General features: G+C 45.0%; 1 protein-coding gene across 3 annotated transcripts in view; it reads right to left on the bottom strand.

The window, feature by feature from the left end:
* cdc42se2 (CDC42 small effector 2) overlaps positions 1-25,199 on the bottom strand; it is a 189,031-nt gene that overhangs the window by 84,080 nt on the left and 79,752 nt on the right. Inside the window, exon 2 of one of the 3 annotated variants that reach the window (XM_033017766.1) lies at positions 13,520-13,644. The exons of the other annotated variants lie outside the window; for them this stretch is intronic. The gene's annotated coding sequence lies outside the window, so the exon portion shown is untranslated. The remainder of the gene's footprint in view (positions 1-13,519; positions 13,645-25,199) is intronic. 3 annotated transcript variants of the gene reach the window in all.

Consider the following 25,199-nt stretch of genomic DNA (forward strand, 5'->3'; position numbering starts at 1 on the left):
TCATACCAATCTGTGCACTACTGGTGAGGTGCAAAAAGGGAACCATGCACGAGATACCTACGGAGATGTGGAGGTACAAGTTGTGAGGGACGTGCATGCAAGCATGACAAGACAGTGAAAAGTGGGGAAACCTGTCTGAATCCAGAAGGTGTTGAAGATGGTCTATTTGAGGGCTAAAGAAGGGGAAAGCTTGGTGCCGTGAGAAAGGACCAGCAAAAGGCATAAACAGCAGCAGAAGTGACTGAATATATGGAGTGAATTTCTGTGATGCCTTCCAGAGGGCAGCTGAAAAGTCGAGCCCGGGCCTCGCAGGCCGGAGCCTCGTGGGTCGGAAGTTGTGCATCCTGCATCGACAAAGCCCACGACCAATGGCCCACGGGTCTGCGGAGCCCCGCAGCTGGGGCCTGGGTCAGCGCCACGGAAGCATCCGGAGTAGATCTGCAGTGATAGTGGAGAGGTCGGCGCGGCTGTCGATGATGGCGCTGACCGACGCACGGGGACGGACCACGTGGAAGTGAAGACGTCATTGCTGAGGGAAGGAACAAAGGGGGACCCGGCGTGAGGAAGGGGAGAGAACAAAGGGAGCCTGGTGCGGGAGTACTTTGTGAGCGCTTTTTATGGGCGACTATTTTCATACCTTGGGTATGCAAGTAAAGAATTTCACTGACTTGTCACATGTGATAATAAAGCATTCATGTTATCATGTCATTGTGATGGTGAGGGTGGAGGAGGTAGAGAGAAAGATCTTAGGAGGTAATTTTAAGAAGATATACTGCAGCAGCATAAAACAGCAATGGAGTAATGTCAGAGGATGGCTTCTTTATCCAGGGCGATCTTGGGCTGGTTGTGGGCTTTGCCAGAGGATAGCATCATCTGATGGCATCCTCAAGTCATCCAGAAGGCCGGGTACACACAACAGAGCAACTGAGCAAAGCTACAATGAGCTCAGGTTTACCTGTACTTCAATGACATTAAAAGTCATAGGGAAAGAGTGATTGAGAATGCTCTTTTGATTTCTGGGTACACAGTCATGTGGGTTGTATGCATCTGACCTTCTGGACTACTTGAGGGTACTATTAGATCACAGAAAAAGGGTGGGTGACGTTTTGGGTCGGAAGGGTTCCGACACAAAAGCATATGTGGGTAAATCTGTGAAAATCTCTGATTGGTATTGCAGAAGTTGCGTGAAGACAAGCTTTTTAAGATAAGGAAATAACAAGCTAATGCTAATCATACCCTCAAAAACCATTAGAAGTTGATCTTCAGTTTTCTTTTCATTCATAGCACATAAATAGTCTTTAACTACTTTTTTTTCCACAGCACCTGCAGAGATATGACAAGTACACCCCTCCAGTGATTCCAAACATTTTTACTCCATGAATGATGTGATACCAATTTCATCTGTAGGTTTATTGTCTCCATGAACAAGGCGGATTCAGCACCAGCTGTCTTATCGCCTTTAGTTCAGGCTGAGAGTTCTCTACAATGATTATCGACACACGCTGTCCTGACTCCCCCTCCCTCTGCACCATACTCCTCATCCTGCATTGTCACTACACAGTGTAGGTAAACACACAAGTAGTGTGGGCAACAACATCTGGAAAGCAGAAATTGTTGTACAAAATTTAGAAATCATGATGAATTTGTGCAAAACATTTTCTGGGTCACGGACACGGTGTTGTGTGCGATGTTGCACAATACATTAAATTCAACAAAAGTTCATATAAACATTGCAAGAGGCGAAAGCCTATAATTTGAAGAGATACATGAGATACCGAACACTTCCAGGAGAACAAAGAGGCTTGTGAAAATTCTGTATCGTTTTTCAAGATTACAAAGAGCATTTGATGAAGTGAGTGGCATCAATAGGCAAAATAATTGGAACAGACACAGAGTAGAAAAGCAGACGTCATTGTAGGGGTATTGTTGTGGCATCGGGCCCAACTTCCTTACTTATTACGGTGTGGAAGCACGTCACGGGGCCCATCAGACCTTTTGCTGGTTGCCAGCAGAGCAATCCCATCAGCTCCAATCCCCGTCCTAATCTCCTGTAACCTGCAACGTATTCTCTCATACGCAACTCTCGACTCCACTTTGTGATTCTTTTTGTCACTGTAGGATAACATGGTGGCCAATTAGCCTCCCACATTTCTTTGCTGCGGGATTGGACAGCTGAAATACAAGTAGTCTCAACTTGGCAGATGAGATTTAATACTAATAAATGTGAAGTCATTCACTTTGGGAAAAAAAATGATAGGGCAAGTTATTTTCTAAATGAGGAGGAGCTGCGTTGTAATGCAACGCAAAGGGATCTAGGGGTATTAGTACATGAATCACTAAAAGTTAGTATGCAGGTGCAGCAAGCAATCAGGAAGGCCAATGGAGTTTTGGCCTTTATTGCTAGGGGGATTGAGTATAAAAACACGGAGGTCTTGCTGCAGCTGTACACAGTATTAGTGAGACCACATTTGGAATACTGTGTACAGTTCTGGGGTCCATACTTAAGAAAGGATGTACTAGCCCTGGAGGCAGTGCAGCGAAGGTTTACAAGATTAATTCCTGCAATGAGGGGATTGACATATGAGGAAAGGTTAAGTAGGCTGGAACTCTACTCTTTGGAGTTTAGAAGAATGAGAGGCGATCTCATTGAAACATATAAGATCGTGAGGGGCCTTGATCGGGTGGATGCACCGAGGATGTTCCCAATGATCGGGGAAACTAGAACTAGGGGACATAGTTGCAGAATAAGGGGGGGCTCTTTTAAAACTGAGATGAGGAAGAACTTCTTCACCCAGAGGGTGGTTAATTTATGGAATTCACTGCCCCAGGGAGCAGTGGAAGCAGAAACGTTAAATATATTTAAGTCTAAAATAGATGGTTTTTTAGCTGCCAAGGGGATAAGGGGCTACGGGGAGAGGGCAGGGATATGGACCGAGGTATGGTTAGTATAGTAAGACCTGAGTGATCTCCTGGACAAGTGTCGATCGCCTGGATTGGGGTCGGAGAGGAATTTCCCGGATTTTTTTTCCCGAATTGGACCTGGGTTTTTATCCGGTTTTTTGCCTCCCCCAGGAGATCACGAGGTTCTTGGGGTGGAGAGGGGTGATAGCGGTATAAAGGGGAGGGTAGTGTCTTGTGTTCTGTGTCTTGTGTCTACTGTTTGTGGGTAAGTGTGTCTGTTTAGTGTTCAGCCATGAGCGAATGGCGGTGCGGGCTCGACGGACCTGGTGGTCTACTCTCGCACCTACTTTCTATGTTTCTATGTTTCTATGTTAGTCACAGTGAGAATGCGCAAACTTCACATAGATGGCACCCGAGACCAAGATCAAACCCGAATCCCAGGAGCGTGATGCACATGGATGACTGGCCTAGATTGGCAATTGGTGGAGCCTATTCTGTGCTGTATAACTTCATGAATCTATCAATTTGATCTCACTCGCGTGATACCAGGTACTGACTGAGACTGCTGGGTACAACAACGGCAACAAGGCCAGAGAACGCGCAAGCTACGGAACTGTAAGCTTACACTCCACAATTAGCAGCGCCTCTACACAAGCTGGTCCCGAACATTAACAACATTGGCAATGTGGAAAATTGCCCGGCTAAGTCCTGTTCACAAAAATCAGGACAAATCCAATCAAGCTCAATCACCACAATGTGATAGATGCTGGCATCTCCAACCAATACATACTCATCTATTTGCTTATGTTCCATTTAGGTTTCACCAGAATCACTGAAGTCCAGACTTCCTCAGAGTCTTGGCTGATTCTTTCCCCTTGCCTGCATTGGTACAATGCCAACAATTCTCAAGAAGCTCATCGTCAACCAGCATTAACCAAGTGAAACATTTATTGCTCCCACCACCAACGCACAGTGGCTGCAGTGTGCACCAACTACAAAATGCACTACAGCCGTGTGTCTACGCCATTCTTACAGCAGCAGCTCATCATCCAACTGTCTTTGCCACCAAGGTGGTGAAGGGCAGCAGGTGCATGGGAAGACCACCAGCAATTGGTTCTCTCTAAGCCATGCACCGTCCCGAAAATACATTGCTGCTACTTCTTTGTCACTGGGCACAACTCCTCACACTTCTTCCCCAACACCACTGTGTGAAATAATGAAATTGAACTGCGGATGCTGGTTAATACCAATGAGTCACAAAATGCTGGAATAACTCAGCAGATCAGGCGGCATCCCTGGAGCTAATGCAGGGCTCTCGCTTAACCTTTTTTCCCTGTTGCCAGCCGGGCAACCTTGGCAGCTTTTTAGGTTGCCAAATGACATTTTAGGTGGTCATTTAAGATGGCTCGCATGACGCGTGCTCGGACGAAGTGCGTAGTTACCAGTCGGAATTATGCATTCACATATTATTTCTGCTTCAAATAAAGTCACAAACTAACATATTCACCAATCAAGACATGATATATACCACAATGACATACAGCAAAATTATAATACAGTAGCTCAACTCTTTTTACACATTGCAATTAATGCAATTTTTATTATTTCTTTCCACTTCCAAACAAAAATGTGGTTGGATTATTCAGCGTATGATCAACCTGTGTCAATAAATCCTGGACCTTGATAACATATATGCTTAACCATGCACACTACAAGCATGTTTTCTTTGAAGGGCCGAACATTATCATGACATGGCCATAGCATGGGTCGTTATTGCTATTGGTACAGAAACACTCTTGCTTCCCACATAATCTATCCACAACAAAATATACAGGTTGCAAGGAATTTTCTAAAGGCATTTTATGATAATAGCTGACAAAACTGACTATACCCATCTGACAGGTTAAACATTACACTAACTAACAAGAGATGGCCAAAGGACATAAATGCAGCAAATGTTTGGTAATATATTTAAAGGTGTCAAGACGCCACATTACCAGACATTCAGATTAGATGTATGTGGCAATGAAGATACCCAGTTTGTAAGCACCATTTAAAATAAAAATTGTTGATAAACGCTTTTTCCATCATTCCCACTTCAGAATTAACGTTAAAATTTCAACTGAAATATCTCCTGACCAAATTTGTGATGTATATGACTGACTGTAGAAGTAAAACCTGGATAAATCCAACGAATAGTTGTGAATGTTGCTCATTAAATGACTACAGTAGTGATACTCCATATTAACAGCAGTGATTTGCCATTAAAATGAATTCTGTAATAACGTGTCAGTGACAATCGAACACTGCGGTTTTAATGTTTCACGTGTTCAAAATTTAATTAATCCATCTTTATGGATTAAAACAAATAATAACATTGGGAATTAAAACATATTTGATTGCATTCCGTTATCAAACATAGTCAATGTTAGCTCTGAAGACATTTCCAGCACAATAGGGTCGGGAGGTGGGGGGGGGGGGGGGGGGGGTGTATGAATCGGTGTGGATTGGATGGATTGAGGCAGGGAAATTAGTGAGTGTTGGTTGGAGTAGGTAAAATTATGAGGGGAGAGTGCGGGGGATGTCAGTGGGGTTGAATGGGGGGGATCTGTGCAGGATGGATGGGAGGGAGCAGTGCAGGATGGATGGGAAGGGGGTCAGTACAGGATGAATTGGGGGACCAGTGTAGGATTGATGGGGAGTGGCAGGAGAATCAATGCGAGGTGGCTAGGGAGATCAGTGCAGGATGAATAGATGGGGGGGGGGGGGGGGTAGTGGGGAGCACAGGGGATGTCAGTGAGGACTGAATAGAGACAGGAATGGGGATCAGTGCGGGATGGAGAGGAGGGGTCTCAGGATAAGGGGAGTGGGGGGGGGGGGGCATATGAGAGAGAGAGAGGAAGGGGCAGAGGAGGTGGGAAGGAAGGCCAACGCTCCTCGGACAACACCTGTCAGGCACATAAATTGCAACCAAAATATGGAGGGGACCGCGGACAGAATATCTTGGCGGTCGCGCGCGCATGCGCACACTCACACACACGCGCGAGGCTTCTGTGAACGGTAATTTCAGCTCAATCCAGCGCTAAATGCAGCTCAACTGCCTGTCTCGCCTACAGCCCCGTCTCAATCCACACAGGGCTGCTGGTTAACCTGGCGGGACAGGCAGAGGGAGCTGGGTTTTGCGCTGGCTGTGGGCCTGGGGGCGCCGCGCCGTCTGACTCCCGACGCCTCTGGCCACCCCCGGGGGGTGAGGGGGCTCTCGGGCGGGGACGGGGATGGTCCAGTGGCGGTTCGGCAGCGATTGCAGCGCCGGAGACCGGGATCGATCCTGGCTGTGGTGCAGGTCTGTCGAGAGTGTTTTGGCTCGTCTCCCTCCTCCAATCACCCCCCACTCTACTTCCGCCTCTGACCGACACCTCCCTCCTCCAAGGGTCTGTTTTGAAAGCGCCGTTGGCAGAGTGGCAGCAGCTGCCGCTAACACGCTGGGCGGGGCGGGGTGCGGGAGGAGGAGATGGAGATGGAGCCGTCGCCACTGCCCGTCTTTAGCACCGACCCTCCGTCACGCCACACTTAGCATCTTTCCCACAACCGTCGCCAACACAAAACGTCACCCGCGGAGTTACTCCAGTTTTTTGTGTCTATCTTCGGTATAAACCAAGTTGCCAAGCCGGGCAAAATGACTCACCGTTTAGGTTGCTCGGCGGCACTTTGAGTGGTCATTGGCACCCGGGCAACCGTTAATTTCGAGCCCTGTAATGGATCGGTGACGATTCAGGTCAAGACTTAAGAAGAGACAGAAACAAGGAACTGCAGATGCTGGTTTATACAAAAGGACACAAAGTGTTGGAGTAACTCAGCGGGCGGGTCAGGCAACATCTCTGGAGAACATGGATCGGTGATATTTTGGGTCAGGACCCTTTTTCAGATTCTATTTCTGAAGAAGCGTCTTGACCCAAAACATCGCCTATCCATTTGCTCCATTGATGTTGCCCGACCTGCTGAGTAACTCCAGCACTTTGTGTCTACCCACTGTGTGAAGACCTTCACTAGAGGGACTGAAGCGATTTTGAGAATGCTGCTTTTCATCTCAAGGGCAATATATCTCAAGGATGTTCAATATATTCTGGTCTTGCCAGCATCGCCCTGATACCAAAAATTAATTTTAACGAAAAGATTGTACAACAAAGGGACAGTATAGTAGATTGCGAGAGAGCTCTTTCTGTGCAGTAAATATTTTAAGCTGTTTACTTATTTCTTTGTTTTACTTTACCTTATCATACATTCCTGCTACTTCCTAATCCCTGCCCATTTAGACTTTGCATTGGGGGCCAATAAACTACGTTTCTCAAGGTCTTACCCAATTACTGCCCTCTCAGTGGGAGATTTTTTTTAAACGGCTTTTAATTTAACTTACACACACTTTTCTCACTCCTACGCATAGCGGTTTCATGGGATTTTCCCAATCTGCACCTGAAGGTATGCTGGTAAAGTGACTGGGAAAAACTGGATAATGTGAAAAGCCTATTTCTATTTGAATCCACCACAAACATATCATGGACGACGGCCAGCATAAATTATGCCAACAAATTGCGGACTTCCTGTTAAGATATGGTTACACAAATCTATTTGAGATACGGTGCCCTGAATGTTCATTAAACACCTGATTGCAAATGTCAGCAACCTGTTTAATCTGAAAGAGAGAAGGCAGCACATTGCCAAGTCTGCTCCCACTCCTCAACTGCCACACACATTTCCAGCAGAGATTAAATTCCAACCAACATTTTTCCTCAATGGACACAATCGCACTTCTTAAAAATTTCCACTGTTTTCTCGCAGCCGTGTCACACAAGAGACCTTTGTAACATCGAGATCTCCAGCACTAAAATGCTAAATGCACTGGTTTATGAAGCACTCTCCCACCCCCACAGAGCAGCGAAATCACCAAGCAAAGCTAAAAATAAGAAATCTCTGAAGCATTTCCCCCATGTCAGAAGCAGCAAAGTCTGGGAGAATAAGGCAGCATCTAAATATAGGATCAGGTCAAATCTCACAGACAAGCAATCATGCATAGAAGTATCCACCACTCCAAAAATATTAAATGATGCACAAAATCCAAGCTTTGCAAAGAAAAAACAAACGTCAATATTATTTCATCTAAAAGTTCTGATATGTTGCATTTTGTACATTTGATACAGAACGTTTTTTTGTGGAGTTGATCATTTCTGGGTTGTGGTGCACCACTCTAGAAATCCAACCAAGCATTTTAGTTGTGGCTCAGCTTTGCACACTGAGATTATTTCTTTAACAGATATTCATGGAACAACATTATTCCCTGAGGAGAAATCATTGGATCGTGGGCTGGGAAATTTGTTCTCCGGAGTGCCTGTCATTGGATTTTCCTGGAACGAGTGTGTTTTTATAGTGCTGTTCCCTTTTTCCCTTTGCTACTTAAATGGGGCTTCCTTTAGGAGGTCTCAATGCATGGGACCTGACCGAGTAAGACATGTAGACACAAAATGCTGGAGTAACAAGGCGGGTCAGACAACCTCTGGAGAAAAGGAATATGTGACTTTTTGAGTCGAGACCTTACTTCAGACACATCTTTAATATTTATTAAACTTACTTGCTCTCCTTGGATAAGAGTCCCTAAACTTTTCCTACATCTTGACCCCCTGTGCTGACCCCAACCCCATCACAGTAATATCTCAGACTCCCAGCATTGATTTCACAACACTGACCACAATTTTCATTTATCTACAAATCCATGCAAAATGGCCTGAATTATCAGCTTCCCTTCCCCATCAACCATCCCAATCCCAGATCCGACCCTGGCCGCTTCATCAGCTTGTCCTCATTTGTACGTGTAGGAAGGAACTGCAGATGCTAGTTGAAACCGAAGACAGACACAAAAAGCTAGAGTAACACAGCAGCGGGACAGGCAGCATCTCTGGAGAGAAGGAATGGGTGACCTTTCGGGTCGAGACCCTTCTTCAGACGGTTGGTCAGCTCCTTCATTAAGTGACCATTTCAAGGTTCAAGGCATGAAATGTTTTATTCAAGGATCTGCTGCTGTGGATTTTAGTAGTACAGAAGGCAGACCAGGTCAATATTGGAATCAAATGAATTAATTATAATTAATATGAATATTTAATATATCCTTTCAGGGAATTCCTGATGGGATTCAGAATGAATTACGCCCAGCAGAGAACATGGAAAAGTACAGCAGGGGAACAGGCCCTTCAGCCCACAACGTCTGTGCTGAACATGACGCCAAGATAAACTGATCTCATCTGCCTGCACATGATCCATATCCCTCCACTCCCCACAAACCCAAATGACTATCCAAAAGTTCCATAAACGCCACTGGGCCTGCCTCTCCCTCCACCACTGGCAGTGCATACCAGGCACCCATTGTGGAGGCCTAACCTCCAGTAACTTCATTCTTTGTTCACCGACCTACACCTTTCATAAACAAGGGCGCAAATGGTGTCAGGTATGGGTCAGTCAGGGCCGGCCTTAGGAGGTGCGGAGCCCAATTGGGAACAATTTTGGTGAGCCCCAGTTTCCCAGCCAAGGTCTGTAGATTCATAGAAATATAATTAAAGTCTATTATAGACTTTATATCTCTATGGTAGAATGCAAAGTAATCAAAATCTGCGCTTAAAAAGTGCATGCGAGTTAATGGACCAAGCCGGGGGTGGGTGTGTGTGTGTGTGTGTGTGTGTGTGTGTGTGTGTGTGTGTGTGTGTGTGTGTGTGTGTGAAGGAGAGAAGGGAGGGAGGAGGGGGGAGGGGGAAGAGAAAGGAGGGAAGGAGAGAAGGGAGTGAGGGAAGTAGAGAAAGAATGGAGGGAGGGAGGGAGGGAGGGAGGGAAGGAGAGAAAGAAGGGAGGGAAGGAGAGAAGGGAGGGAGGGAAGGAGAGAAGGGAGGGGGTGAACGAGAGAAGGGAAAAGATAGAGAGGAAGGTGGGAGGGAAGGAGAGAAGGGAGGGAGGGAAGAAGGGAAGGGAGGGAGGGAAGGGAAGGAGAGAAGGGAGGGAGAGGGCCGGCGGCGGGAGCGGATGCCGGAGTCCAGGCGGACGGGTGTGAGCTGAGGCCGAGGTTTGTAAATGTTGCTCCAACCCCCGGCCCGGCAGCCCCTGTATTGTTCACCGCATCTCCCCGGGGAGAGAGAGGAGGTGGAGTGCGTGAAGCACGCTGTGAATGTGAAGCACGGCGACTGGAGGGGCGGGAGCACTGCCCTGGGAACGTGAGGGAACTCCCCCTCTCCCCCTTCTCCATTCCCCCTCACATCCCCCTCCCTGTCTACCCCTTTCTTCCCCCTCCACCCCTCTACTATCTCTCCACCCCTCTCTCCCCCTCCACCCGGGGTAGATCTACCCGAGCCAAGAGTAGATTACTACAAAGATCCTAGAGCGGAGCTTTGGATTGCTCCAGCGCGGGGCCCCCCTTGGGCGCGGGGCCCAATTGAGAGAAATCGGTCCAATCGGCTTAAGGCCGGCCCTGGGTCAGTAGCCAGGGATCGGGGGGTGGGGGGAGGGGGGAGATAGGATTAGCATTCAGGGGTTGTGATCAGATTTTAGTGGGTAGCATTAATATTCAGGGTGGACCGGCAGGGGGCTGTCCATCTACATAGGCCAGAAACAGTCAAGTTGCACAAATGGTGGATAGGATGGGGTTCGTCAGGATCTCGGACTTGATGGGGGGTTGAGGGAGAGCTCTGCGAGTAGGCGTTTCTTATTAGGGGCCAATCTGAATAGTGAATGCGCAGGGAACCGTCAAGTAAATCCCCTCTAATTTTTGTGAAAACCAACTTCTATATGATTGGCCACCCGATTATGCGGCCAGGAGCACTCCGATGAGTTTTTTTAGTTTTAGTTTTAGAGATACAGCACGGAAACAGGCTCTTCTGCCCACTGAGTTCGCGACGACCAACGATCCCCGCACATTAACACACACACTAGCCGCAATTTACATTTGTACCAAGCCAATGAACTTACAAACCTGTACACCTTTGGAGTGTGGAAGGAAACCGAAGATTTCGGAGAAAACCCACTCCGGTCACGAGGAGAACGTACAAACTCCATACAGACAGCGCCCATAGGCAGCAACTTTACTGCTGCGCCACCGTGCCGCTGATGGTGGAAGTGATACCCTTGAGTGCATGGTCTTTCTCTCTCTGGACTCCACTGAGCGTGCATCAGAAGCAAGGAGGGCCAGCAGTGAAAATCATGGGCTCAACCCACTCACATGATGCTAATTTTTAATTAACATTTGACGGATCATTGAAATTGGATTGTGTAAGACCAGTTTTTCCACTCTCCTGATAAACAATAGTGAAATAAGAAATCGCCACAACAAATTACTGATGTAAATGTTCTTTTCCAAAGGAAGGCCAGAAGTGCTTAAGAACAAAAACCTCACTCTAGTACATAATACAGTAAATTATTTAAAGAATATATCATATATTCAAATTAATTATAACTCATTCATTTGACAGTATTTTAATTCAATTCAAGAAGTTTACTGCCATGTCAACAAGTTGATAGGAATGTGTCTTGGTTCGCTCTCAGACAGATACAATACAGTACAATACAACCACCACATACACCACAATAAATAATACAGACAATACCGTACGAAGGACAATATATACAGGAAGGACAGTACCCAGCAGCGTCATGTTAAGCGTAAGTGCAAGTGCAAAAGAAAGTGCAGAGTGATTAGTGCAAATTCAAATATCTGATGGCTTGGAGGTAGGTGCTGTCTCTGAAGCGAGATGTTTTACTTTTAATGCTTCTATATCTCCTTCCTGATGGGAGGAGATTAAAGACCATGTGCCGGGTGAAAGTGGTCTGCTATGATTTTTTTGGCCTTTCTGGTGAGTCTTGTTGAGTAAAGGGATGTCACTGAGGGAAGTCTGCTGCAACCGATCTTAGAAGCTCGGCGCACTATTCTCTCCAGCCGAATCTTATCCTGCGAGGTTGTGTGACCATACCAGACAAGCATGGAGAATGTGAGTATGCTTTCTATGGTAGACCTATAGAAGTGGGCCATGGCTGGTCGACTGACCCTGAATTTTTTGAGCTGCCGCAGGAAGTAGAGTCGCTGGTGGCACTTACTGATTATGAGACTGGTGTTGAGCTCCCATGATAGGGATTGATGTATGGTGGTCCCGAGGAACTTAAAGGAGGTGACCCTCTCAACCACCTCTCCATTGATGAAGAGAGGGAGGAGGGGGGTGGCCTTCTTTCTGAAATCAACAACCAGCTCCTTAGTTTTTGAGATGTTAAGTATGAGGTTGTTGTTCTCACACCACCTTACTAGCTCCTCTACTTCACTACGGTAAACGGTTTTGATGTTATTGGTAATAAGACCTGCCACAGATGTGTCAGGTCTTATTTAAATGGATAGGCCTAAAAGTTATTATTTATTTCTTTGTCTACTGACATGCACTGTTTATAATCAGATCTAAAAGCTTGTAAAAATAAATGGATTATTCCATTAACAACAATTTGGAAAAGGCATGGAATTATTGCACGAATTACAATATCGAATTAAACACATTTTTACTGTCCGTGAACTGAAAAAATCTGTTTAATTCGATATTGTAATTCGTTCGATTTTTTCAGTTCACGGACAGTAAAAATGTGCTTAGTTTGATTCATCAGTTTATTACCACCAATGATTGCTGCAAAAGAAAAGTTAATTGGGCAGTCATGACCCTTTTGACCTAAGAAATCTTTGATAATCTAGATGTTTATTGCCTTCACCATGCCAACAGAATGCACTGTAGATTTGTATTGCTTTGAACACACAGTGGTCTGAAAGCAGGCAGTTTTGATAGGATTAGAAGACAGATCTGCCCTGGATTGGCCCTAAATTTGGTTTTGTTTCCCAAGGGTTTTGACTTTAGAAAAAAGACTACAAAGTTCATCCTGAAGGGCAAACAGCCCCAAGGGATAAGAAACTTTCTGCTTCTCAAGAGTTACCATCATCTAAATTACCAGACACATGGCTCAGCTACATATGTATTTTTACCGATGGAGTTTCTATTTCTTGGCACAACTTTGTTTCGCAGACCACACAACTAATTATAACTATACTACTGAATGCGGATCCAGGTAGGAGAAGCAGAGAGAAGAAAGAAAACTCACTCTCTTTATTAAAATTACATTCTGGTCACAGCAGTGATTCACAATTTACTTTATGCTCTTTGTTTCCACTCCACAGCCAGAGGTTTGCACAAGCCTTGGTCACTTTTGACACAAAGGGTCATATTTCTCCTCACTAGTTCCATGATTGCGTGTGAAAAGGCCAGGTTTCGACGGTTTCTCCTCCAAATGTAATTTACTGTGTTTAGAGATCAGCTTTAGGGCATTAGCACTGTAACCTTTAATAATTGATACCAGTCTCCAAGCATCAGATCTAATGTCCGTGGCCGGGAGAGGGCTGAACTGTGCTCAGAAAGGCAGTGAACATAACCCATGAGAAATTCAACGTATTACCATCTCTCCATCCAATGTTCGCATCAAACAGGCTATTAGTGCAAGACACAAAATGCTGGAGTAAGTGAGTCACGCAGCATATCTGGAGAAAAGGAATAAACTCCCAAAGTACTTATTTGGTAAATTTGCACACCTATTTTCTGATCTATGGAAATATGGTTTTAACGTGCATATAACTCCCTCAAATATCTCGAATCAATATTCCTTCCTGTGTTGTAATTTCACATCAATTAGCCCCTGTGGAGAAATGACAAAAATTGTACCAGTTGCTCTAATTAACTTATCCTTCACTGTCAATTGCACACATTAGCCTCAATCCATTCTATTCCTAACTTTTGCACCAGTTTTTAAAATCAACTTATTCGATGGAGATTTTGGGCTTCTGTCCTAAATATATCTCTTCATATGGTTCTGTACCACGTTTTCATTGGTAAAGCTCCCATTAAGTACCTAGAGATGTTTTACTAATTAAATCCACTGTGCAAAATGAAGAGAGTAACTGTTCAGTCTTCAGAGTTGGAGAACACTTAAAGATGTACTGTGCTCTGAGGAAGAGGTTGTTGCACACATTAATTCTGCTGAGCAGTTCTTAATCAGCAGCTTGAAGGATCTGACCCGCAGTGATAATACAATAAATGTTCAATTTATTATGCATCACCAAATATACAGCACATTTAGAAATGTCATACAGTGGTACTTCCATTATAACATGTCTTTGGAGCATAGCTGTTTTAGTTATGGGAAATTTATTTGCAGTTCAAAAGAAGGTTTACAGCATCTAAATCTAAATTTGTGCAGAGTATCGAAGAATAAAGACAATATATGCAAAATTAACTTTGACATTTTTTGAGAAAGCATTGGACACAAGGAACTGTAGATGATAGAATCTTGTGTGGAAAACAATGTGCTGGTGTAGGCAGCATCTCTGGAGGACATGGACAGGCGGCGTTTCGGATCAGCTCACAACATGAAATGTCGCCTATCCATATTGTTCAGAGATGGTCATAGTGTCATAGGGTGATACAGTGTGGAAACAGGCCCTTCAGCCCAACTTACTAACACCGGCCAACATGTCCCAGCTACACTAGTCTCACCTGCCCGCGTTTGCTCCAAACCTGCCCTATCTATGTACCAAACCTGCCCTATCTATGTACCAAACTTGTCCTATCCATGTAATATTATCTGGATATTATCAAGATGCTGCCTGACCAGCTAAGCTGTTCCAACACTAAATAAGAGCCTCCTCATTGGCTCTTGCTAGGAGTTTTAAAGCTACACCGTCCTGAAAAGAATCTATTTTTAATGTCCTCCATACCAGGTGGGCTGGTCAACGTTCATTTCTCAAAACTTAGTGGGTCAGACAGTATCTGTGAAGAACATGGATAGGTGAAATTTCGGGACCCTTCTGAAGTCTGAAGAAGAGCCCCGACCTGAAATGTCATTTATCCATGTTCTCCAGGGATGCTGCCAGACCCACAGAGGTATTCCAGCATTTTGTGTTTCTATTTTGAATTATTTTTATTTTGAGGGATCAAGGATTGTTTGCTTCCACTCTGGGTCGGTGAGTTCTGAGGTGACTGATGAGATCAAAGTGGGAGCTGCAACCTCTTCCACTGATGGGGTAGATGGTGCTGGCAGAGCAACTGAGAGGGCATCTGTTATTCATACACAGATTGTGCGAGATCCTGGAACATGGACACGATGTTCTCAACCATTTTCTGAAGGTCAATCAGGTCCTGAACTATCCTCTTCTGCACCGTGCAAATGTCTTGCATGATTTTGGAGAACTCATCCTGGATGGCAAACTTACATTTCCTTTCCCATGAGAGATAGTGAAGTGGGATAACTGCTTTAAGTTTAAATTAGAGATGCAGCACGGAAACAAGCCACACCGACCATCGATCACCCATTCACACTGGGCATCGACCCAAAACGTCACCCATTACTTCAAAAGTATTCAAAGGTTTTTATTAGTCACATTCACATGCACCGTGTAATGAAGTGAAATGCTTTTTGCCATTTCGCAGCACACAAAAAAAGAATACAGACATAACACCAATGAGAGTCTTAAACACAAAGAACATCCCCCCACAATGGCTCCCACCATGAGGGAAGGCACAAAGTCCAGTCCCCAACGCCAATTCACCCATAGTCGCGCCTATTGAGGCCTCCACAGTTGCCTCTACAGAGGCCCGATGTTCCTGGCCGTTCTCGCCGGGTGGTGGTGCTCCGGCGTCGGGAGAGTCCTCACAGCGGCATGGGAACCCTGGAACGGCTGCCTCCGTACTGGAGACCGCGGCTTCCGAAGCCGACAAGGCCGCGCCGGATGGAGCTCCACAACTGGCGATCTCGTCGCGAGATCCCAGGCACCCGGTGTAAAGTTCGGCGCTGCCGCCCGCAGTTTGCCGCTCCACATTCCCGCAGCTCCGTGATGTTGTTCCCGGCGGTCTCAGCTCACCGGAGCTCCAGCGCGGCGACCCAGGCAAGGCATCGCCCGCTCCACGATAGCGCTCCAGCGCTGTGCCGCCGCCGAAGCCGAGGTTCTGGGCGGTCCCCGACAGGAAACGCCGCTCCAGGCCCGCTGGTAGGCCGCGAGGACGGGTCGAAGCTGCAGCCCGGGGAAAAGCTGCCTCTCCGACCAGGTAGGGACCCTGAAAGGTAGTTTCCCCCTTCCCCCCCCCACCCCCACCCCCCACACAAAAAAAGTCTAGACCTCCAAACAAAACACTTTAACTAACTAAAAATAAAAATAAAACGGTGAAAAGACAGACAAATGCTGGCAGGGCAGCCATGCACAGGACAGCGCCCCCTTCACTCCAGAGATGCTGCCTATCCCGCTGAGTTACTCCAGAATTTTGTGTCTACCTTTCATTTAAATCAGCATCTGCAGTTCTTTCCAACCCATTCTCACCAGTTCTATTTTATCCCACTTTCTCATCCACTTGCCCACACAACAGGAACAAAGTTACAGTGACCAGTTAATGTATAAAGTCGCATATCTTTGGGATGTAGAAGGAAACCAGAGCACCCAGAGAAAACCCACATACTCGTATTGAGAACATGCAAACTCCACACAGACTGCCCCCGAGTTGGAAAGGATCTCCGTCACTGTGACGCAGCAGTTCTTCCTATGCCCCTGTGCTGGTTGTTGCACACTCTTCATGAGAATAAATAGATGAAATTCCCGTGAGTTACAATTATACAGATTTCTAGAATAACTGGGAGAGGATCAAGAAAGTTTTTCACAGTAAGGATGGACTTTAATAATCTGATCAGCCATGATCATATTGAATGGCGGTGCAGGCTCGAAGGGCCGAATGGCCTACTCCTGCACCTATTTTCTATGTTTCTATGAAAGGACAATACTATATCTATGAAATAATTAGTCATGAATCAAATGATATATTACTTTCATCTGAAATATTAATACTTCACCACTATTAATTTCACACACATGGATTTCTCTTTGAATAACTTGGGGATATGAACCAAAAAAGCCAAGTCAGAATCTTTTTTTTCCTATAATTTAAATGGACAATGTCCGCTGTAACTTTGTGCGACTCTTTCCAAGGCAAGAGTCTTAAGTGACATATTTTAAACCACTTCACTATAAATCTGCTTTAAAAAGGATGCAATCTTCATCACTCTAAATTGATATTTATATCAATCAAACTTAAAAGTCTTCACAGACTCCTGTATCCACATCTCCTGTATCCAAAATTATTAAAGCTGATCCAAACTATGCAACTTAAACCTTCTTGATCCTCTTCCAATTATTCCAGCAATCACAGGAATTGTATCTTACCCATTTATTCTCATGAAGAGTCCGCTACAACCAACTTTGCAGTTTACGCTACGGGTAAATAACATGAGCACATAAGCCTGCCCTATATACCTCTGAGATCATTTTTATTTCAATGTTACTCTCTCTCCTTTCTCTTTGGTATACGGAGAGCAATTCATTCTGGGATAAAGTGCCACAGGCACAAGTCTGGTACTGCACCAAATGGGTAATGCATAATCCTGGAGAGGGAGCCGATGTAAATGTGCCATATCCCATTGCCAGGTAAGTTCATCTATGCACTTTCCAGTTGGGATTATTGAATAATAAAGAGGGGTGCAAGCTGAACCAGATCCAATTCTCTCTCCAACTCCAGTGATGAAAGGAAATGTCTTCACCCAGAGGTTGGTGAATTTTTGGAATGCACCACTCAAGATATTTTGGAAACTCCAATCATTGAGTACATTCAACTCAGAGCTCCAAATATTTTCTGATATTAAGGGAATCAAGAGATATGGGGTTAGTATAGGAAAGTGGAACTGAATTAAAGGATCATCTATGCTCTGAATGAATGGTTAACCAATCAAAAAGGGCCCGATAGCACACATAACAAGGTTTTTCACTATCAATATACAATAGACAATTGACAACAGGTGCAGGAGTAGGCCATTTGGCCCTTCAAGCCATTCAATGTGATTATGGCTGATCATTCACAATCAGTACCCCATTCCTGCCTTCTCCCCATATCCCCTGACTCCGCTATCTTTAAGAGCCCTATCTAACTCTCTCTGGAAATTATCCAGAGAACCGGCCCTCTGAAGCAGCGAATTCCACAGACTCACAATTTTCAGCGTGAAAAAGTGTTTCCTCATCTCCGTTCCAAACGGTTTACCCCATATTCTTAAATAATAAACCTTAATAATCATATATGTTTCAATAAGATACCCTCACATCCTTCTAAATTTCAGAGTATACAAGCCCAGCCGCTCCATTCTCTCAGCATATGACAGTCCCGCCATCCCAGGAATTAATCTTGTGAACCTACGCTGCACTCCCTCGATAGCAAGAATATCCTTCCTCAAATTTGGAGACCAAAACTGCACACAATACTCCATGTGTGGTCTCACCAGGGCTCTGTACAACTGCATAAAGACCTCTTTGCTCCTTTATTCGATTCCTCTTGTTATGAAGGCCAACATGCCAATCGCTTTCTTCACTACCTGCTGTACCTGCATGCTTATTTTCATTGACTGAACAAGCACCCCTAGATCCTGTTGTACTTCCCCTTTTCCCAACTTGACACCATTTAGATAATAATCTTCCTTCCTGTTTTTGCTACCGAAGTGGATAACCTCACAGTTATCCACATTAAACTGCATCTGCCGTGCATCTGCTCACTCACCCAACCTGTCCAAGTCACCCTGCATTCTCGGTGCACTTGACTATAATAAATCAATGTTAATACCAATATTCTTGGAAGCGTCAATGCCCTTTAATAGGAGTCTAAATAAGGGTCCCGGTCCAAAACATCACTTATCCATTTTCTCCAGAGATGCTGCCTGACCCGCTGAGTTACTTCAGCACTTTGTGTCTATCTCTAGAGTATTTCAGTTTTGAGGGTGCAATTAATTGTCCAGGAATATCTGTAAATCAGGAGTTGGGAGGGAGGAACACAGGAAAATTTAAATCACGAGGAAGATGGTACTGAGCAAATTGTTGGTGCTGTGCACCGACAAGTCTCTGTGTCCTGATCTTTTTCTTGAAAGAAGACCCCAGGGATTAAGACCTTGAAGTGCCAGACACCCAGGTTCAATCCTGACCTTGGGTGTTGTCTGTGTGGAGTTTGCACATTCTCCCTATGATCGTATGGGTTTCCTCTGTGTGCTCCAGTTTCCTCCCACATCCTAAAGATGTGCAGGTTTGCAGGTTAATTAGCCTCTGTAAATTATCCCTAGTGTGTAATGAGTGGATGAGAAAGTGGGGTAACATGGAACTATGTTAATGGCTGATCAATGATCAATGGGGACAGGGTGGGCCGATGCTGTTTCTATGTTGTATCTTAATTAAACTAAAAAAAGGGGTTGATGAGATAGATTATATTTTTTTTAATCCTGAGATTCAGGGAAAGTTCCATGATATGGGTAAATAGTAAAAATAGCCCATTTTAAAATATAAAAATGAACATCTGGTTTAGAAAAGGTTAGAAGCTTTTATAAAAAGTGAACATTTTGCAAAAGGCGAATTTACTGTATTGCAAGTAAATAGAGAAGTTAACAAGTCATTTATTTCTAAGAGAATTGAATACAAATGTAGGGAGTTTATGCTTTGGTTATACAGGGTACAGGATGTTCTCCGGTTATGAATGACCTGACGTATGGAAATTCGACTTCATACAAATTCTCCCACACATTTTTTTAAAGCGATTTTAAAGCTAGTGTAAATGATAATAAAATATTTTATGGTATCCAGCAAGGACTGTATACCGTATATATTCCATTTGTATAAATATGGATGGTGCTTCTGGTTTTGATTATTTTATTGTCATACACACCAGGGTGCAACGATATTCTTTGTTCACGTGAAGATCGCAGAGTAAATAATATAACCAGTAATGACAAATACAACAAAAAATGCAATGATTAGTGAAAAACAACAAGATTGTAGTGCAATCTAAGTACTGCAAAGGTAAATTTAAAGTGGGTAACCGAATAACCGAAAGAGGTGAAGTTAAGATTAAGCATGCGTGGCAGCATCTCTGAGAAGGGGCCATGAGCGAGGTGATGGGTTCAGGAGTCTGATAGCAGTGAGGAAGAAGCTGCTCTCAAGTTTGAACATCCGAGTTAGAGAGATTATTTACAAGTATATGTACAGAGATATAATATGGGTTACTGCATAAAATGGCCAATTTTGACTTAAGTACGATATTGGCTGACAGTGATAGTCATAAAGTCAGTCATAAAGCACAGAAACGGGTCTTTGTCTATGCTCAACAACGGCATATTGGCCGTCCCATTTGCCTGCGTTTGATCCATAGCCCTCAGAACCCTTCCTTTCTAGGTCATAAGATCATAGATGAAAGGCACAGAATTAGGCCATTCGGCCCATCAATTCTACCCCGCCATTCAATCATGGCTGATCAATCTCTCCCTCCTAACCCCATTCTCCTGCCTTCTCCCCATAACTTCTGACACCCGTACTAATCAAGAATCTATCTATCTCTGCCTTAAATATATCCACTGACCTGGCCTCCACAGCCTTCTGTGCCAAAGATTCACCGCCCTCTCACTACAGAGGATCTGTCCAAATGTCTAAAAAGAGTTGTAATTGCCTCCACGTGTATAGCCTCCTCTGACAGCTCAATCCACATACAGACTAGCCTCCGAAGGTCACACTTTAAGAAGGTCACCCCTCAGCCTCTTATACTCCAACAAAGATCTAACCTCTCCCTATAACTCAAGCCTGCAAGGCCAAGTAACATCCTGGTGAATATCTTCTGCACTCTTTCCAACTTATTAACATCCTTCCTATAGCTGGGCGACCTGAAGCGCACACTATCCTCCGAGTGTGGTCTCACCACAACCTGTACAGTTGCATCATGATGTCCCAACTTTGGCACTCAACTTCCTTCACAATGAAGCCAAGCACACGATATGCCTTCTTCACCACACTGTCCGCCTGATTCACCACTTTTAGGGAAGCATGCACTGTACACCCAGATCTCTCTGCTCAGCAACATTATTCAGGGACCTACCATTCACTGTGCAAGTCCTGCCCTGGTTTGACATACCAAAGTGCAACACCTCACACTTGTCAGAGTTAAATTCCAATAGCCATTCCTTGGCTCTCCTTGCCAACTGATCTAGAACCAGTTGTAAACTTAGATATCCTTTCTCATTGTCCTGTGTAAAACCGGTGTTGGTGTCATCTGCAAATTTACTGACCATATTAACTATATTCTGACCCGTGACACTCCACTAGTCAGAAGCCTCCAATCAGAAAAGCAACCACTCACAACTATCCTTTGATTCTTTATACAAAGCCAGCGTTGAATCCAAATTGCTAGCTCACCTTGGATGACATGCAATCTAAACTTCCAGACTAGTTCACCGTGCGGGACCGTCAAAGGTGTTCCCCTCATAGGTTAAAGGTCTACATGATGTACATGCCAGGCCAAAGGAGAGATGGAAAGCAAGTTTGGTAATGATAAGTAGAATCCACATGAATTGCTCAAAGCAGAATTGTACCTCCCTGTAAATAGAGCTTTTACAACTTACTTCCTTCTGCAAATGAGGAAGTGAAGTGGAGTGGAACCATCTTGTTTACTCTGCCTCAGCTTCTTGGAGTTTGCTTCAATTGTTCTGGTGAGGAAAGCAATCAGTGGGACAAAGAAAATGTTGTAAGAGCTTGAACGCCTTTGCAAATAAATTCCCCAATAGAGAGAAAGGAGTGGAAAAGGTCAATAATTTAGAAAAAACCTCAAATATGATACAGAATTATATCGAGAAAGCATTTAACCTAGAATATATAAAAAAATTTAGGCCATTAGGCCGTTCAAGCCTGCTCCACCATTAAGTACAACAGTGAGGAAGGCGTTCACAGTATACAGCAGAATATAGATAATCTACAGAAATGGGTGGGGAAATGGCAGATGGAGTTTAATCTGAGCATGTGTGATGAGGCACTTTTGGGAGGTCGAATGTAACGGGAAAATGTACAATTAATGGCAAAACTCTTAACAGCATTCATGCACGGAGGAATCTTGGGGTCAATCGGCAATCGGTGCAGGAGTAGTGCAGTGTACACTCAGATCTCTCTGCTCAGCAACATTCTTCAGGTCCAGTGCAGTGCCTCTGAAGTCCCTCGGACTATCCTTGACTGGCTATCCTTTGCTGGCTTTACCTTGCACTAAATGTTATTCCCTTATATCTATACACTGTAAATGGTGATTGTAATCATGTATTACAGAGGGGGTGCTCCTCTGTGTGCAGCCATGTCAGCAGCGCGTCAGTTTTTCCAGCTTTTTTTTATTTTTTAGTATGTTTTAAAGTGTGTATTTTGTGTTTCTTCGTGTCTTATGTGTGGGGGGTGGTGTGGGGGGGTAAGGGGGAAACCGCTTTGGTCGCCTCCTTCATGGAGAGGCGACTTTTTCCAGGTCGCCTCCCCCGTGGCCTAACAACAAGGATCGACGCGGCCTTTCCCGGAGACGCGCCCGGGGCTCCAGCGGCGGGCGCAGCGTGGACTCTCGGCGTGGAGCGGGCGACCCTCGCTGGGGCTCGCTGGAGGGGAGCGCTCCGTTTCGCTGGCCCGGAGCAGCCGGCAGCCTGAAGTCGCAGCCTGAAGCCACAGTCTGCAGAGCTCCAGCTGGTGCGGCGTCTACAGCCCGGGATCTCACGTTGGGGACCCGGGGGAAGAAGAAGCCATCACTGCCGGCCCGCGGCCAACTTCTACCGCGGGCCCGGCATGGACTTACCATCACCCCTGGAGGGGAGCTTCGCCCGCCGGCCCTGCAGTCTACGGTGCTTCGGCTGCGGCGGGGACTTTAAATCTTGACCGCCGGCCTGCGGCCTACACCAACTTAAAGCCGCGGTCTCCGGTGAGGAAGAGCCGATCCTGGACTGACTGGACTCTGGTCCTGTACACGGGGGGGAAATGGAGGAGGACTGGCCAAATTTTTGTGCCTTCCACCACAGTGATGAATGCTGTGGTGGATGTTTGTGTTACAGTTTTATTGTGTGTTCTTTATTATTGTACTGCTGCTGACAACCCAAATTTCCACCAACCCTGGTTGTGTGGCAAATAAATTATATCTATCTATCTATCTATTGTCTTTCTGCTGACTGTTAGCATGCAACAAAAAAGCTTTTCACTGAAACTCGGTACACGTGACAATAAACCAAACCTGACAAGTCTATAAATAATCAATAAAATAAAGAAGGGTTTCGGCCCGAAACGTTGCCTATTTCCTTCGCTCCATAGATGCTGCTGCACCCGCTGAGTTTCTCCAGCTTTTTTGTGTACCTTCTGACAAGTCTATAATTCCCTGAAAGTGGCAACACAAATAGATAGCGCGGTAAAGAAGGCATACGGTATCCTTGCCTTCATTGGTCGGGACATTGAGTATAAGAGTCAGGAAGTCACAATGCAGCTTTACAGGACTTTGGTTGGGCCGCATTTGGAATATTGCATGCAATTCGTGTCGCCTCAATACAGGTAGGATATGAAGCTTTAGAAAGGGTGCAGAGGAAGTTTACCAGATAATACCTGGATTGGGGGACATTAGTTATTGAGAGAGGTTGGACAGACTTGGATTATTTTGGAACGCTGGAGGTGGAGGGAAGGCCTTATAGAAGTATATGTATGGCTAACAAAATCAAGGGATATGGGGGAAAAAAGCAGGAACGGGGTACTGACTTTGGATGATCAGCCATGATCATATTGAATGACGGTGCTGGCTCGAAGAATCGAACTGACTACTCCTGCACCTATTTTCTTTGTTTCTATGCTTCTATAAAATGATGAGAGGCATTGATAGGATAGACAGTCAGAACCTTTTTCCAAGGATGGAAATATCAAACTCTAGAACGCACTGCATTAAGATAAGAGGGGCTGCATTTAAAGGAGATATGCGGGGGAAGTTATTATTTTACACAGATGGTGGTGAGTACCGGTGGAGGCAGATACAATAGAAACATGTAAGAGACTTTTGGATAGACATATGGATAGAGGGATATGGATTATGTGCATGTAGATAAATGTTGGTCTTGGCATCATTGTCATCACAGACCTTGTGGGCTGAAGGACCTGTTCCCGTGGTATACTGTTCTCTATAGGGCAGGAGGTACAGAAAACCAAAATCCCACACCACCGAGTTCAGAAGAGCTAATTTCCTACAACATTTAGGGTCGTGAACTGACCTGTGTAACTCTAACCCTAACACAGCAACCAAACATCTATGGAGCGAAGGAATAGGTGACGTTTCAGGTCGAGACCCTTCTTCAGAGGGGAAGGAGGGAGAAAGCAAGGACTACCTGAAATTGGAGTAAGTGGAAATAGTGTCAACTGCTCTACATCGGTGAGACCAAGCGCAGGCTTAGCGATCGCTTCGCCCAACACTTCCGCACAGTTCGCATTAACCAACCTGATCTCCCGGTGGCTCAGCACTTCAACTCCCCCTCCCATCCCGAATCTGACCTTTCTGTCCTGGGCCTCCTCCATGTCCAGAGTGAGTCCCATCGCAAATTGGAGGAGCAGCACCTCATATTTCTCGGGTAGTTTACACCCCAGCGTTATGAACATTGACCTCCAATTTCAGGTAGTCCTTGCTTTCTCCCTCCCTGCCCTCCCATTCCCAGCTCTCCCACAGCCTACTGTCTCCGCCTCTTCCTTTCTTCTGCCCGCCCCTCCTCCCCCCCCACATCAGTCTGAAGAAGGATCTCGTCCCGAAACGTCACCTATTCCTTCACTCCATAGATGCTGCCTCACCCGCTGAGTTTCTCCAGCATTTTTGTCAACCAAATACTATGGATCATCTCTTGCTTACTTTCTGATCCTGTTTTTACACTAATGTGAATAATTAATGTATAATTTATGTTTTGTGTGTCATCAGAGTCTATGTGGCCACAATGCTGCTGCAATGATGTTCATAGTATCTGTACGTCACTGTACTTGTGCATATAATAATAATAATAAATACTTTATTGATCCTCTCAGGGAAATTCAGATGTCCAGAAGCCCCCAACCAACAAACCCACAGATTCAAAACGAACGCAGACAGAAAATACATAGAATACAATGTGGACACTACCTGAGAGCAATAAATACTTAAAAAGACCAATAATTAACAATTAAAAATTAAAAAAATTGCAAAAATGCATCCCCCTACAGCCTAGCGGTCCGAATTATAAAATCTAATGGCTGCAGGGGTGAAGGATCTCCTGAACCGCTCCGTTCTACAGGGCAGGGAGAGGAGCCGGTTGTTGTTCCGAGTGCTCTTTTGACTCTCCAGAATTAC

The sequence above is a fragment of the Amblyraja radiata genome, chromosome 3 (genome assembly GCF_010909765.2).
Source record: "Amblyraja radiata isolate CabotCenter1 chromosome 3, sAmbRad1.1.pri, whole genome shotgun sequence".
Classification (NCBI taxonomy): Eukaryota; Metazoa; Chordata; class Chondrichthyes; order Rajiformes; family Rajidae; genus Amblyraja; species Amblyraja radiata.